Source organism: Calonectris borealis, chromosome 12 (assembly GCF_964195595.1).
Source record: "Calonectris borealis chromosome 12, bCalBor7.hap1.2, whole genome shotgun sequence".
NCBI classification, from domain to species: domain Eukaryota; kingdom Metazoa; phylum Chordata; class Aves; order Procellariiformes; family Procellariidae; genus Calonectris; species Calonectris borealis.
Genome location: NC_134323.1, coordinates 5,013,419 through 5,030,633, shown reverse-complemented (window position 1 = coordinate 5,030,633; position 17,215 = coordinate 5,013,419).

Sequence of the window (17,215 nt, the reverse complement as noted above, 5' to 3'; positions counted from 1 at the left end):
CCATGGGAGATCCTTCCTACTCCCCCCCAGGTTGGGATTTGGGGTGCAGGACATACTTTCTGATTGCTTCCCCCATCTGACTTGTGTTCTGCATCAGTTGTGGCAACCTCGTGATCATCTCTTCCTGGCCTGGTTAAGGACAGCATGGGCTCAGGCAGATTCCTTAGTGTTCCTTCCTTCCTTGTGTTAACGAGGTGGAAATACCGTGATTTGTGTGAGCTGAAGATTCGGCTTGCCTTGGTCAAGCTTAGGGCATGTCCACGTTATTTGCGTGTCACTATTTTCTGTTCCTGTCTCTAAGACCCAATAAAGGTCTTGATTATTCGGAAGGAAGGGTCTTGCTCAGGCCTTATATCTGGACAGTGATTTTATGATTTTTTTTTCTTTTAACCCTTCAGTTTCGTTCCTTTTCCAGCTGCAGTGGCCAGATGTGCCTGTAACGGCACCAAGGAGCTGAGGCTATTTACACCAGGGCATATTATCTCTTTGCTAAACCAGTCAAGTAGTAAGATATGTCTTCGAAAGTTATATCCGTATATCAGAGGTTTTCAACTCGGCTAGAGGGTCCTTTCAAAGCTGTGAATTTGGAGACATTCATTTTGCCCCTTCTGGGCAGAAACCAGGGTTCCCATTTCCTTCAGAATAAGCTCTGTTGTGTAGATTCCCGCAGGACCAGGAGGAAGGATTCCTGGGAATTGCTGGCGTTCCCATTTTTATTTTGTGTGAGACTCCAGATGAAAATGTGTTGAAAACGGTGTAAATCCTGAGTTCCCCAAGGCAGAGAATTCTGATACACTCGAGCCCTGTATCAGTCCACTGTGGAGCAGCGTGCCAGTGACTCTTCTATTAGCTATCATTTGGGTACCTGTTTTTCAGTTTCGTCCCGCTCCTGGAGTAATAATTGATGCCAGGTTCTTTTATTTTATTCTGTTATTTTATTCTATTACTATTTCAACTACTACCTGTTCCACAATGCTCCTCACAAGCCCTGCATGTAGCTATCTGCAGTTTTAGTGAATCAGATCTTAGTGTTTCTGATCAGGGTCCAGCTGGAACTACACATCTTTGTTTCATGTATTTAATATACTCAAAATGCACTAAATGACAGTTTATAATATCATTATCAACAGTTAAAGACATTATAACTTCAAGAAATGAAAAGAAAGTGCAGCCATATGTGGAAATGCTTTATTTTGTGCACTTTTAACCCTCACAATAGTTCAGCTGCAAAAAATGGGGACAGCAATGAGAGGCAGGGAGAAAATCGTATGTCTGCAAAATCATTTTTCAGCTTTCCCTCCACTGCTGTCATGAAAGAGCACTGCGCTATTTGGATGGTAAATAACAACCGAGGACTAATTTATTTTTCTTCATAAAATTATTTCTTGAATTGGATTCAAATGTGTTCCTTATTACACGGTTTGATAATTCAGTGATGCTTTCCCCCCATAACATACGAGCTGATTTAAACCTTCACTCCAAACAGCCTCGGGCTTATTAAGAACAGTGTGGACTGAGTATGGATTAGGTTTAAAAGTAATAAAAAAGTAGACCTGTTGGTTAGGTGAAAAATTCACTATCAGATTCCTGAGTGCAGCTTTCTTTTCATGTGCAAACTGCATTAAATGAGGCATTTAATTCAACAAATCCATAGTTCTGATCCACCAGAAATAGAGACTGGGTTAGTTCAATTTGTAACAAACGATCTCCATATGATCAAAGTCCTGAGAGCTGATTCCAACATACTGCTTAAATTAGTCTAACACCGAAGTGTTTGGCTCTGGGACAATATTTGGAATGTCTTACCAGAAGAAAAATTCCTCTGCACACATGGTTCCAATATCTGGGAATGCCAACCTTGCTTTTTAATGGGCTGACAGGGAGCCTCCGTGCTAACTTTCTGACTCCAAAAAGTTCTTGTGCTGTCACCCGCAAACCAGCTTGGATAATTTTTCCTTGGCTTCCTTATTAAAGCCTGAATGAAGGGATTGTGTGGCTTTCTTAATGTCACTTGGTCTGCTTGCCATAAATTCAAGCACTCATGATGAAAGCTCCACTTATATTTCGCTGGGAAATGGAATCAAGGAGAATGCACCCTCGTTCACAATAAATAACTAAAGTTGAGTTATTAAGTGTATTTCATATACCGGTGCCTTATTACATCAGCAGTTTAGATAATGGCTTCTTAAAAATACTCCTCGACTGAAATCTATGAAGAGCGGGTTGCACATAGGCGTCCCTATGCATGAAAACCAAAACAGCCGGCTAGAGCAATAACTTAGGACTGTATTAACAAATATCAAATATTTACATTTTTACATGCTGCTGTCTGTTTAGATTAAGCAACCATAGCAATAACAGCAGTCAGCAGCGAGGGCCGTATTTGCTCGAGCCCTGCCAGGGAATTCTCAGCTGGGATTGTTTGTTTGCTTTGTGCAATGAAGACTCGAGCTGTTTACATTGTAGCTCCAGTTTTAGAGAGTGCTAATTACGCTCTACTGCTGAACCCCTCTATTTCTGAGAATCTGCTGTCCTGCAAAAATACTTTACATCAGTCTTGCGGAAAGCAATCTGACTCGCGGCAGGCAACAAAGGGTGCTCCAGTGCTTTATAACTGGTTGTTTTTTTTTTAATGTGGTAAGCGGCGCTAAATGGAAGTTCATGCCTTTAACTCCGCTCGCTTTTTTTTTTCTTTTTGAAGGAACGGACAATATTTTCTAAGTCCTTGGCTGAATTTCCTCTTGTAATTTTATTGCTTTTTATGGAACGTCTTAATGTGAACTTGTCTGATATAATTCAGCTAGAGGGGTGTGTAGTATCTATCTGTCTATTTACATACATTAAACATGCATATCATTCTTTACATTTTTCCTCCATTATTATATGTGCAGTGGGATGTAATAAATTGACACTCACCCAGGAACAAACAGAGCTGACAGTGAGTAAATGTCCTGATTAGCATGTTAGTGTTATAACTTTGCAGTTCCCTCCTGATTAGTTAAAATATATGTTGTATGGCTATGAGATTATTTTTCAATCTGTGCTAAGCATTGCTCGATATTTTATAACGGCCAGAATGGGAGAAGGAGGCAGGATGAAGGATGAAAGGTTGGCACTCAGAAATTCAACAAAACCACTGTTTTCATGGTAACTATTCTGAACAGGTGGCTAAGTAAGCCAATTAAACAGACTTTAAGAACAAATTATGATAGTAATCCATTGTCTGGGATCATTGAAATGCACTGTGTAGAATCTGTTCCCCAGAGCGCCTGAATAATGAAAACCTATTTTTGTATAATTTTATTGTTTTCCTAACTTCATTAAATGTTCAAAGGATCTTGCTCTCTTTTTTTTTTTTTTCCTTAGGGGTGGATGGAGGGGAAAGGAGAGAGCTTTTTCCAAAATTTTTGAAAAAGGGTGTGATCTGATTAAAAAAAAAAAATTATTAACATGTAAGGACCTCTTTCCTTCAAACAAAACAAGAGTTTGCTAATGAAATTTTATAACTATTTTAGAAAAAGAATTTTTTAATTGTCAGTTGAAAACCTTCAATAACTTCATAGACATGAATGGACAAAAGCTCGAAGTCATTCCGACAGAAATAGTTTGATCAAAAAAGTTCCTGGCAAAGGCCAGTAAAGAAAGTGTGAAATATGAGAGGAACCAATTATAGGCCTTCTAGCTTCAGCGGAGGGCTCCAGAAATGTAGGGACTTCTCTCCAGTTTTGGGGAAAGACTGTCCAGGGTGGGGAGAACAATGCTCCAAACCGTCTGCTTGGGCTGATTCAGCCCTCTCAGCGTCAAATCTTTCATTTCATGGGCATAGCTTTAAAGCTACCACAGGTCCTGACAACTTTTGGGCTGTAACTAGTAGTCTCCAACACAGACCATCTCCTCTGCATGGTCTTGCTCACTGATACGCTGGCGTTAATTAAAAAAACACACCGAAGACTGACAAACATCACTATATATATATTAGGGGGAGGGCAACAGTAAATTTCTGCTTTTTGTTTCTTTTTCTTTTTACATCTGGGACAGAAAAGAGTTCTCCAGAATGATTTCAGGCCATTGTATAGCAACAGCTCCGAGTTGCCACGTAGAGCTGCATTTGAACCGTTGACCTAGGAACAAAATAAATTATGTGTAGGCTGAGGTATGGAGATGGTGAGTGACAGAAGAATAGTGCTCAGAAATAGTTTTCAAGAGATTCTGTGTTCATTTAAGTAATGTAACTGTTTAGCCAATTTATTCATTTGACAAGTTCCTTTTTAACCATCCTAATTCACCATTTAGCCTAAGATGGCCTTCATTAGCTTATTAGATATTCATCGAAAGAGGTTTTAACATAAATACAGTTCCAGAGAGGATTACTGCCCAGGGAATCTATTCTTTTACCCTACTTATTCGGCTATCGAGTATTTGTTGAAATGGACTCGTATTTACTTAGTCTCTTAATGAAGCCTAGAGAAGCTTTTCTGCAAAGTGAATATTGTTTTGTCAAAATTAGCTTACTTAAATAGTTTTCAAAGCAGTCTGAGAACAAAGATTTCAAAGCTACAGCTCCAGCCTAATATTTACTTTTTACACTGTACAGTAGTTTAGACTTGCCAGAAAAAGTGCACTTGCTTTTTTGTTTTGTTTTGTTTAAATTTCTCTGCTTCTAGTTGTGAGATATATATGTCATTTCTAGGGGTATGGAACTAATTGAGGAATATGTCCTGCCCTTGCTGAGGTGAACAGGGCAGATAAATAAAAACTCCATTGGACATAAATCTCCTCCACTAACATCAAAGAAACAGGATCCTGCTAAGTGTATTTGTATAATGCAGTAATTTATGCAAAAAGCAGCTTTTGTCAGCAATGCAACAAAGAAGCTTTGATAAATGTCCCCTAATTTATTGTCATGTATCTCAAATCAAAGTAAAACATTTACAGCCTGCATACTGAAGGAACCCAGGCCCAGGGTACTTAAAGGGTTTCTCTCCCTTTCCATCTCCCCCCCTTTTTTTTTAAAAAGTACAAAAAGCTAAGTTGGGCAAAAGGTTAAAAAGGATCTGTTTTGAATGCTAAGTACTTTATACAAATTATGGGAAAAAATAATAATGAAGCTGCTTAAAGAATGACAGAAAAGCCTGTACAAACTCAGATTAAAAAATCCCCTTAGCTTTTCTCTTATGGGTGGTGTTTGACAAATCATAATGTGGATGCTAATTGTGTTTTACAGGGACAATTCCAGTTTCTCAGGTTTTGAAGGAATAAAACGGTGACTGTGGATGGTGACTGTTTGGAGTCAGTGCTTCTCTTCCCATCTCGCCTATGGATTCTTCTGAGCAGCCGTCTTTCATATGCATGGCACATTTTGGAAGTCAGATCAAGTGTGAGTTGTTGGGGGGAACTTTTATTACTGACTTCAGACAAGAAAATCACACCCTAGAAGAGGAGAAGGCCGATAGTGCCACGAGCTCCATCCCCACCGAAGGTACTTCTGTGGCACAGAAACGTGCTGACTTTTCTCCTACTTCTTGGGAGAATTATTAGACCTATTGGTTTGACTAGTCAAGCAGACTGCTTGCCCTTACATTATCTTGCATTGCACAAAATTTGTACAAAGGACCGTTTTATAATTAAAGGGTATCATGAATGGCTACGGCTGATAAGGCGCAGTCTGAAATGGTCTCGACAGCCTCCAGCTGAGCACTGAGGTTTGCAGGGCCCTCTCTGCTGAGATTAGAAGAGAAAAATCACCTGCAAAGGTGCTCCTCATGCCCACAGGGCTGCAGCTGAGGTTGCAGGAGCTAGACTAGGGAGGGCCTGAAATCACTGGAGGGAGATCATCTAATGCCTATCAATCAGATGATAAATTAAACCTACATGGGCTTTTCAGTCACCCAGAATATCTTTCAGTTAAAAAGACCAAAAATGATGTGGCTCCTCCTCAAGCCCCTTTGATATTTAGGGGGAACGATAAATTAGGTTCTGACTCAGCAGAGACCTAGCGCAGCTCCACATGTCAGTTTGCTTCAGAAGTAGACAGCATTTCTATGTTTTTTACTTAGAAAGCTCTGTTTGTAATAGAACAAACATAGAGCTTCAGGAGTATAATATCCTTTGAGTGGAGTTGTTTCAAAGTGTTTTACAACCCATCTGGTAGACTGACTCTAACCATTAGGCATGTTCTTGGAGAAAATGCTTTATTCACACAGATAGTAGTATGGTTCTGGTATTTGCAAACCAGAAGAATGAAACTTTGCAAAGCCAGGTCTGCTGCACCATAAAACAGAGACATGGAGTTTGCTGAGAAAGTGAAAAGGAGCAGTTGTTAAAAAAAAAATAAAAGAGTTTTATTTTCTTTGTATAAAAGTTCTGCCTGCTGGGAACAGAGTCTGCCTCTCCCAGCACCAGCTTGCCTCTTGAAAGAGCGTAAGTCATCTGTACTATGGAACAATTCACTGTAATTTCTTTTGCATGTCTGTCTTTGTTGCTGTTGTCATTAAGGCACATTAAGATTATAAGTTAATATACAATAATTTAAGTTAATATCATAATTACTAGGTTTATAATTAAAGTTTTGTAAAACTATTCTGCAGCTACAGTGAATGAAATGAGAGCTGTTCATGTGAAAAGCATCAAAAGTACGCTTAGCAAAGCTAATTGGAAGTATAACGAATGTTCCATTCGAATCACGGTAAAGCCCAGAGGCCTCTGTCAGGTGTAAGGCTCAAGGGCCAGTCTCCAGGAACAGGTGGTTTAAAAAAAAAAAAGAAGAGACAACCCCCCCCCCCCCAAAACACAGAGCTAACCCCATGCAAGACTGCGTCATCAGGACGCGGTATAACAGCGCCAGCACTGAAACAGAGGGAAGAGCTGGCTTACGTAGCTGTAACACACAAAAATACATGTCTATGTATGTTTATGTATATGCATATATGGATGCATAGTAATCACGTGTGTATACATACATATATGCGTATACACAGACACCCCATATGTATACGTGCTCTATGGACATTATGTGTATATGTATATCTATAAGTATACATACATATAAGTATACATCTATATACACACATAGCGTACGTAGCCATGTAGCATATCTACTCAGACTGAGTTGTAAGCCATAAGCAGCCCGAGCGGCTGGCTGCCTCGCTGGCCTGTGCACGGGTAGGAGGGGAGCCCTGCGTGCCGTGGGGCCCGGCGAGGCGGGGAGCAGAGAGCAGTGGGTGCTGGGGATGGAGACGTGGCCACACTGGAGGAACCCACAGAGGACAAAACCATTGCGGTTTGTCCCGAGAGGAATGGCGATGAGGGAGAGTAAGAGTTCTCAAAGCATCACCAGTGGCACTGGGGGCAGCCGAACTGTGCCCCACTGGGTTGTGGGGAGCACTAAGCTGATTTAGCCTGACCTGTTGGGAAAATAATACCCAGCCTCTACTGCCGCAGCTTTCAAAACTTCCATCGAACCAATTTGGCCTCCTAACTGCAGCGTACCATGGCTTTCCGCCTGGTTGCCTGTTGCTGGACACTGAAACCCCAGCGCTGAGATGGGGCCGCGCTGCAAGGCAGCGGGTATCGCTGAGCCCCGCTGCACACCTCAACCACCCCGCCGGGCACGCCGCAAAGCCCCTGTGCTTCATGTGAGCTATCGCATTCCAGCTGCTGCTAATGCAGCTAACGCGTGAAAAGTGATGTAGACGAATGCTTGACAAACGTGTATAAACAACAAAAGGTTTTGAGGGACGTTATCTAAATGAGATGTTCTGAGGGCAGGAGACGAAGCACAAGGAGCAAACCATTGCATGAGAGCTTTTTGTTCGATTTTATGAATAGAAACAAAAATGAGAACAACACGCTTGGAGATCATGAAAAAACCCTTGGCCATTTTAACTTCCAAACACTCAGAAAGGGAAGAGGTTGCTCCCCACCCGTCAGTAGCAGGTGACGTGGTGGAGGGACCTCAGTGCTGCCACGCAGCTGCCAGCTCGGCCATGCCATCGCTTCAGACCCTCCTGCGGCACGAAGAGCTGGCTACGTGAGCATCACCGGCATGACGCGTGGGTTTAAAACACATCAGCTCCTAATGCTCCAAGGGGCTTGTCACAAGTTTTACCCCCCAGGTGTTGAACCTGGGCTGCGAGACCCCAAAGGGCACAGGCGACATCGGCCCCTGCAGCCAGTGTGGGGAGACGGATGGTGAGACCTGGTGGGGTCCCACCATATCCACGGCTGGTGGGGTGGCTGAAGCAGGTCAAGGCAAATGTTAAAGTTCACACACCATAGGTGACTTTCCTCACCTCAGCTTCATCGCTCAGCTCTTCTGGTAGCAGCAGGAAACAGAAACATAAATAGGATGGGTGAACATAAAGAGTAAGATGAGATATGTCCCTACGAGAGAGCCGAGAGGTATGGTGTGACCCGGCACCCAATTTATCAGCGTCTGGCAATTTAGCTGATCACCTCACGCGTCTCATCATCCGTGGTGTAATGTAAGCTGCTCCGCTCATGCTCTGCACGTGCAAACCCAGCAGCCTCCAGTGAGCTTTCCGAAGGAGATCTGATGGGTTGTTTGGTTATAAAATCTGGCCAGGATTCACGTAGACTAGTGAGGTCAAAGGAAAGCCCTTAAAATTAAATTTAAAATGAAAATTAAATTAGAGTTAGAGAGAATGCTTACATGAAAAAGAGACATGGTCAGCGGAGCTCTTTAGCAGGTATTTCACGTTAAAAATACAGTCTCCTACAGATTTTGGCGAGTGACTGCTCAGGTGCTGGTGTGGGGCCGAGTGGTGGCCAGTGCTCGCAGTTCTGCAGCGAAGGGGACTTACACCCTCTTGTCAATAAATGCTGCCTCTTGCTTGCAATATATGCTTTTTCTTCTCGCGTGTTACAGCAATGAGCTGGTTCCATTCCTGAGCAGAGCACCTGATCGCTGCAATTCTCTGTAACCCCGCCAAGAGCCCCGGCCACGGCCGCGTCCTGCCCCGAGGGCTGGAGACGGGCTGGCCCTCGTTCGTGCTTCCTCTTCATGAGGGGGCGATGCTGGCGTGCCCTCAGAGGCTTTTATAGTTGGAATTTTGAATGGCAAAAGGAGTCAAACACTGTGATCTCGGGAAGGGCGAAGTCTTCCTTTAACACACCATTTCTGTAACTTTTTGAGTGAGTGAAATCCTGAAACCTTCCCCTGTTCTGTGTTTTCTTTTCACACCGATAAAAGCTTTCCAGACCCAGTTAGCAACCACTCACCTTCTCTTTCTTCTTAGTACGCCAGGAAAAATGCAAACTGCAATTTTGCTTTCCCCATTACTTGCTAACATTTCAGGGAGGCAGGTGTGTTTTGCACAGTTAAATTAGCAGCAAAATCTATACATTAATCAGAAAAGCTGCGGGCCCTCCGTTCAGAAGGCAAACCTAGCCAACGAGTGCTATTCGGCGGTGCTGCAGCGTGCAGGGGCAGCCGGGTGAGAGGAGGGGCAGTGAGCGGCGCTGCCTGCACCCTGCCTGCACCCTGCCTGCACCAGCCTCCCTCCCGCCGCAGCCAGGGCCGCTTAAAATAATGTTAGTGCTTTGTATTGACTGGAGCTTGTGATGAAATTTTATCCCAATACTTTTAAAGCAGAGACAGCTGTGAGTAGCTGTTAAATAGACACAAACAAGAGCTCGGTCCAAAATATGCATGTTCAACATAGTGCTTTATATATAAGTTGTGCTACGAGACCACAAAAATGAAGAAACCAAAACATATTAATTATTTGAAATAGAAACACTCTCTTTTTAAAGGCAGGCACCCTTTCTGGATGTCTTATTTAAGTGTCACATTGATTTTTTAAATCTCTGAAGCCCCTTTATCTCAGTGCACTTATTTTATGAGAGTTACATTTTGACACATGGTTTTGGTTTATTATGTAATGCTTCAATAAGTAAATGCAAATTACCAATAATGATCTTTTTAATTTGAAACATAACTTGACCAAAATCAAACTTTTCAAGTAAATAAATGGAAAGAGATTTTTTTTTAAGTTTGTCTTATTTCACAAATTAGTTTCAGTGTCTGATACACACACACACACATTTCAAAGAAGTTCACATTTAATGTGAGTAGGACAAATAAAAAAACCCAACCCCAAATCAACACCCCCCCAGCCCCCCAATCTTGGAATGTGTCATTAAAACCACATGGATTTTGAATTCTTGTTCTTATACAGAAAATTGCATTAACAGATTTTGACCTCGAGACTAAGCCAAGCTACATGTGTTAAAGGCCCAGCATCCCCGCTCTGATCCATAGGACTGGTCCTGCATACTGACTAAATAAATGCAGCCTACTGATGTAATAGCATCCTGCATATGTCTCATATTAATGGTATTTTCCTAATAGTAATAGCATTAAAAGCCTGCCTACTTTGCTATTGAGTTACCCTATTTAGGATAATTTGCCCAGAAAGACTATCCTTGAGCATGTGAACAAGCATATCATTTTATAACACTTAACTTAAAATATCGAAATCAAAGCAAGCTGACAGTTTGATTCCAGAACTGGTATTTTTCCATTAAAAAAAAAAAAAATCTGTTGTGTTTCTTGAATAATTTATTAGCTGGATTTTTGTTGTATTTTCCACATGGAATTGATGAAGAAAAAATACTTTTTTTCTAAAGAAAGTTTGGAAGAGCGAAAATTCACACATGGAAAACAAATGAGCATCGGGAAACACTCCTCGTAGCTAATGGCTACTTGGTATGTCGCCAGAATTCATACAGATCCTTAAAATCAAGTAAATTATGCCCGCAGTGATAGCTCCCTTTCGCTGGAATCCCACAACAACCACCAAATGGCGGAGCGGAGCTGAACTGCCAAATTTCATTTTTCACCTCCCGATTCCTTTCAATTAAGTCGATTCGTTTGCCGCAGAAGGGCCAATGCATATTTTATAGTACGGCAGGGAGGATTCGGCTAACCCCCTCTCCCAGGTGCACTCACGTCACGGCTGCAGCTGCGAGTGTCCGGGCACGGCACGTGCCCTCGCCCCCGGCCACGCCCCAGCCTCGCCCCCGGCCACGCCCCGGCCGCGCCCCGGCCTCGCTCCCGGCCGCACCTGCGCACGCGCGGCCCCGTCCTGCTCCCGCCGGTCCCAGGGGAGCCGGGCAGGGGCTTCTGAAGGTGGGGTTCACCCATACGGCTTTGCTGAGTCCCAAAATAAACAAATGGCAGAGGGGAAAGCAAGCAGAGACGTGCATCTTCCCTAGTGAGACCACTGAAGGAAAATGGAGGGGGAGCGAGCTTTCAAAGGAATACAAAAACAAGCATTACTCTCCTGCTCTGTTCCGTTGATAAGAGATCACACACTTTAAATAGCTTATTGAACTCGCAGGTTGAGAAACCTGCCACTCATCACGCAACAGATTAAATAACTGGTGAATTACGTGCTAGAAAAATTAGGATGGATTACACAAATATCTGTTAAGGCTATGATAAATATTTATAAACAATCTTCCTTGCAGAACATGTCTCTGTCATTCATTTCACCGCAATGAAAAACCTGGAACAATGGAACTAATGACTACATTGTTCCAAAGTTAAGTAGTATATCTAATAAGGAAAATAATCAAATGAGCCAAATTCTTTATGAACACAACAGTGAAGCAATTAAAATAAATGTGATTTTCCAGATCAAAACTTCTGGCTGTTAATTGCTATATGGCACCTATCCTAGTCATATGAGTTTCCCTTGCAGCTGTTTTTATTTCATGATACATTTTGAAATCCCAGGAGCCTAGTCCTGGGATCTGCCGTACAGACAGTTAGCCTGAAAACCAGGATACTTATCAAGTGTTTATAATCTGGGCAGATGAACTCTCAAGACAGGCCTTTGAGAACAAGCACTTTCTTGCCATTTGCATTTTGTTTGCAATGTGTTTCCAATGAAGATAATTTATTGATGCATACTTCTGAGGCTGGAGTATGCGGGTTTGCTGCCATGTGCAGGCGAGCTCCGGCAGACGAGGCATGGGGAGCAAGGGGGTGTCCCCTGCCGCCCCGCGCCTGGGGCTAAGGTCACTGCTGCACGCCCTGCGCTAACGGGCAACGTGGGATGGGGTCTGTGCTGCAAACCACACAAACAGAATTCAGCGTTTCTCTTACCTTCCACGGCCCCTAACGCTCTGCATCTGACAAGCTTCTCTTGGGTTTTATTTTTTTGCGATTTCTGCTATTTATGGGTGTCCGACTTCAGGAGGGCTGCGTCCTCTGCGGGGCCGGTGAGCTTATTTCACCCGCAACACATCACCCCTTGAGCTAAAAGCGCACACTGGAAACCTGGCATATTCTAGCCAGCTTATTTGAAGCCGTATTTTAGTATCTGTGGGTTATTAATGAGATTAAAGAACTCAGTTACAGGGAATGACAAATGTAGTTTGTCCAACATTAAGCAGATATTGGCATCCTTAGGTGCAACTCGGGAGTCGGTGATCTCAGCTATTGAACAAGCTAAAGCCATGAGCAATATGATATTGATTAGACAATGGGTATTGTATTTACCCACATAGTTTTATTGGGTGAGGCTCAATGCGATGTGTTTTTATTCGGGAAACTTAAGGAAGATAATTAAAAATGTTGTAAGGAGAGCCTAGCAGCCTTCGTGCTTTTCTTTTTAAAGGCTACAGATGTCTTGTCTTCTTTCTTTAAAACTGCATGTGCTCCCTCCCCACCTTCCAAAAGATCAAGGGTAATAATAATAACAATAATAATACAGTATCCTGGAAATTTTCTACATGCCTCAAGAGAACTTTAATTTTTTCCAGAAACTGTTTTCTGACAACAGCCGCCTCTTCCACTTTTCCTTTTACCCTGCCTGGATTGCCAGCGCTGTTGGGGCTAAGTTAAAATGGTGTCTTTTATGCTAACCAAAACCGTGCAGAGTTCAGCTATCCCTACAGTCATTTTTTTCCTCTGTTCTGTGCCCTCCGTACAATTCCTGCGTTCCCCTTGCCATTGCCAGGCGGTACCGACGCCGGCGTTCCTTTTTGCTTTTGCAGATAATAGGGAATGATTAAAACTTGAGCTTTAACTCAAGTTAGTCTCAGTTAAAACTGTGGTCCTAGGAAGTGCCAGCTTGCAGGCCCGGCTGCTTTGCTGGGTGAATCTCGCAGTGCTTTCCCACCTCCGGGGGATGGGGTCATCTCAGGATCCCAGGTAGCCTTAAAACCAGACTAAAACACCTTTATGGTGAAGGCCAACGTGATGCTTCAATTATTCTTCTTTACATCTTTCTGACTTCTGAATCCCAACTGGAAAGCTCACCCACTGCTGAAGCCACGACACTCCGGGAGAAGGGGAGGCAGGGACGTAGCGACGAAAATCTGGCTAGCACCGGCCGGCAGCGTGCCGGGGTGAGAACGGACACGAACCAAGGGGGGAAACTCTTGGCGTTTGATGAACGGGTGAACAAAAAGCCATATCTAGGCCTGGATAACACCCCTGAAGAAGGAAAGCTACGGCACAGAAGCAGGAGCAGAAAATAAAGGGAGCGACTGTTCCCACCGCCACCACCGTTTGAAGTCGTGAGGCTGGGGGTGCTCGCCAAGGGCCAGGGCTGCGCACGCCCGGGTGCAGCTGGTTCATGGCCAACCCTTCGGGCTGTGGTTAGGGTCGAGTTGCCGTTTGCTTAAAGGCACCGGCAGCTTCTGGAGTCACAGCCGTGCCACGAAACCTGCAGCGCCAGGCGTTCGCCCTTCAGGGAAGGGGAAGCCTCACAGGAGAGGAGAGAAACATAAAGATTTTCCAAGTTGATTTTTAAATGGTTTATATTGAACAGTGCTCATAAACCAGTAAGTCCCAAATTTACCCAGACAGAAGGAGCTGTAACTTAGGTAACGCTTTGTACTCTGCACCTCCATAATATATACATACTTTAAGTCCCTGGTACTGCAAATTGTGAGACAGTGTCCAGGCAGCAATCGAGACCTCCCTTCTGCTCGGCCCCTGCCTGCCGAAGGCTCTGCAGACTGCGTGAAGCCCCGCCCGGCGCACGTGGTGAAGAGGATGTCTTCTGGATTCCTCACATCGACAAACATCTCACCCGATCAGTCCGAAGCATCCCTGAAGAGGATGTCCTGTTTTGCTCTTTCTGCCATGAGTTGCGTTCCCTTTCCCTGAGGGTTTTCTTTTTTTTTTTTTTTTTTTTTAATCCCACAGCACTGTCAAGTTTGCCAGCCCCAACATCACGTTCCTCTCTTTCATCAGAAGGCTGACTCATAGCATCTTTCAGTTTGGACTCCCTTTTTTTTTCTGTGGGACTTTGGCCCAAGCAAGACAACACAGAAGGCATCCGCCCAGACTCGACACACAGCGAGGCATCTGTGAGGCATGGGGGTGAAACAGGACCCATACTTTCACCACCTTCTTTGCCCCCGGGAAGTTTACCGCACTGAGACTATTGTACCCACATTTATGCGCAATAACTTCGCATTTCCCCTCCCTCCATGGGTGGCTGCTGCTCTCTAACTCTCCAGGCTTCTGGCCACGGGGCTTTTAATTCTTTTGCTCCAGCCCGGTCCATCCCCGACGCGCTGGTGCTGCTGCCAGCTCCGGTTCCCGTTTGTGAGGCAGCTTCTCGCAGCCACTGCTGCTCCCTCCACTCTCAAACCTGATGCTTTCCAGCTCAGGCTCTGCAAGGAGAGGCACGAGAGGAGGTGGAGCGCCCCGAGGAGTGGGTGAACGGCTCCCGGACCCGCACTCAGAGCAGCTTCTCCATCTGCACCACGTCACGGGAATACAAAATGGCACCGAGTCCTACTTTGCCTCATTAGATGTGGGCAAACTTGGCTGGAGCACAAGTGCAAAAGCTCATCTTTCCTCAGCTGCTTGTAATTCATGCTTGAGCAAGAGCATTATTTGGGGCTTAAGTCAGACTCTTCTAAGTAGGTCACAATTCTTCTTCTAGACACAAATTCCTGCCTCTGACTTCTCAGAAACATGGATTCTCAGTCTCTCCCAATTTGTGTAACACCTCAGGTGCCCTCTTATCAGCTTCATCAGCTCATCAGATGAATCCACAAAACAAACAGTTACTAAGTTGCTGCCTGCGTAGGGTTCAGACTTGGAAAAGTTCCTCTGCCTTGGGTGGCAGCCATTTCTCTGTCTGATTTGCACGGCTGATTTCTCCCATTTTAATGATGCTCCACTGTTAGCCCTGTAGCCAGGTAAAAGGATGTATCCTGCACCTCCTATGGTCATTGCATCAGTGAGAGGACAAAAGGCTGCGGAGATGGCCAGGGGACTCCAGTCCATATGGGGTCTGCTGTCTGAAACAGATGCAGTGCAGTCCACGCTATAAAACAGAATTCATTTTAGCAGTGCAGAGATTGATTCCCCAAATCATCGCAGCATGTGTTAGACATTAGTCCTGTTCTTTTGTATAGCACTATGAGGGGTTCGGACACACCCAGCGATACAACGAGGGAGATAAAAGAACGAGATATAGAATAGGGTAGAAGAGACTACCACACAATACAATACAACACAGTACAAAGGACGGCGTAGAGCTCTTCGCTGAACTGGCAGGGTATGGCTTTACGATATTTCTCCAGCATAGTTCCGATAGTCTACACCAGCTCACCAGCCTGTTGTTGAGAATTATAGTGATTTGCTTGTCTCAAGCTGAAAGAAAGCGAGAAAGAGAGAAAGAAAGAAGTTTTAGCCCCCTCAATCGAGGGACTAGTGGGAAGTATGAACCAACCAACCACTCCGTCTCTCACTAGAGGTTGGAGACTCGCAGGTAAATATGGTTCTTAGCGAAGCTGTCTGGCCAGGGGAGACTATCCGTAGGGGTGGATAGCTCTCATTAGAAGACAGGTGTTTGGACATTTATCTGCATCACAATCCCAGATGGTTTTTATTCCTCGATTGCCATTTTGGTGTGCAGTGGTAAAATGCTGGAGCTGGATCACAGCTTGTTTCTGTGGTCACCTTTGTATCGCTGAAATGAGTTGAAGTGTTATTTTACAATGGAATACAGGATGCCCGCAGGCTTTTATGTTTTATTTTTGTTTCTGTGAAGTTATTTTTCACTTCCTCTTCTGAAAAAACCCAAAATGTTAAATGTCTAATTGAATAGACTGTTGGAAAAGCCGCATAGGAAGGTTGAGCACATGAACTTCTGTGAAGCAAATGCCTTTGTTTCCAAACAGTCTAGTGATAGCAAATATTTATTGACATTTTCCTTCCACAGGGGCGTTAACAATTATAATTTGCTAGTACATACATCATGAGTACTTTCAGATTTTGAACAGAACATCTGTTGGTCAAAGATGAAAAAAACCTTGAAAAAAAATATCTATTTTTCCAGGGTTATGAATCTAACAGCATCACAAATTATCGCTAGGAAAACATTTCAAAAGCCTGAACTTGCCCTGATGGAAAAAGGAACACAGATAGAGGAAACAGATAAATATGCGTTGTGTTAGTAGGCTTTGTTTTCCGAAATGATATATTGTTCCGGAGAAGTGGTTAACAAACAAATTATTGTCTGTGTCCAATACAGCCAGATCTTTGGTTCCACCGAACAGATGTTGAGGTGAAGCAGATTAAAGCTTAATTCACAATAGGGCTGTACCACCGGAAAGGTGCCCTAAGTTTATCTATTGTTAAATAATATAATTTATCGTCTTAGAGGGCTACGGAGCAATTTCTGTTCCTTTTCTACTTTTTGAACAAAGATTTATAACATAGATAATGCCCAATTTTAGATATTTGCTGCAGGTTATATTTGAAAGAATTTCCCAAAAGACTGATAACCCCTTTTTTTCCCTTAACCACAGTCAAACCAGTGAACTAATATGATGCCTGCTTCAAATAAATGTATTTGCTGCCTCTGTGCATGATAAGTTTTCATTTAGTCTATGATCAGCTGACAGTATGCAAGTTTGCAGATACCAGTAATTGAATACAGATAACCTTGGTTGTTGACCTATGCAGAGCCATGACTGTCTAGTTTCCATTGTTTCTGTTTTTGCTAGTTGACACAAAACTGATGTGGGCTGAATTTATATATTAGCCAGCCATTACAGTGGGAATTGCTTATCGTTATGGATGGATATTGCAAGAAGTTGCTATTTATTTAACCTAATAAGATGGCAAAAATGAACCCGATTGGGCCAATTCAGGGTCGGATTTAACCCTTAGCAACCTGGTTAGTTTCTGCACGGAGAGCAGGGCATGAAAAGG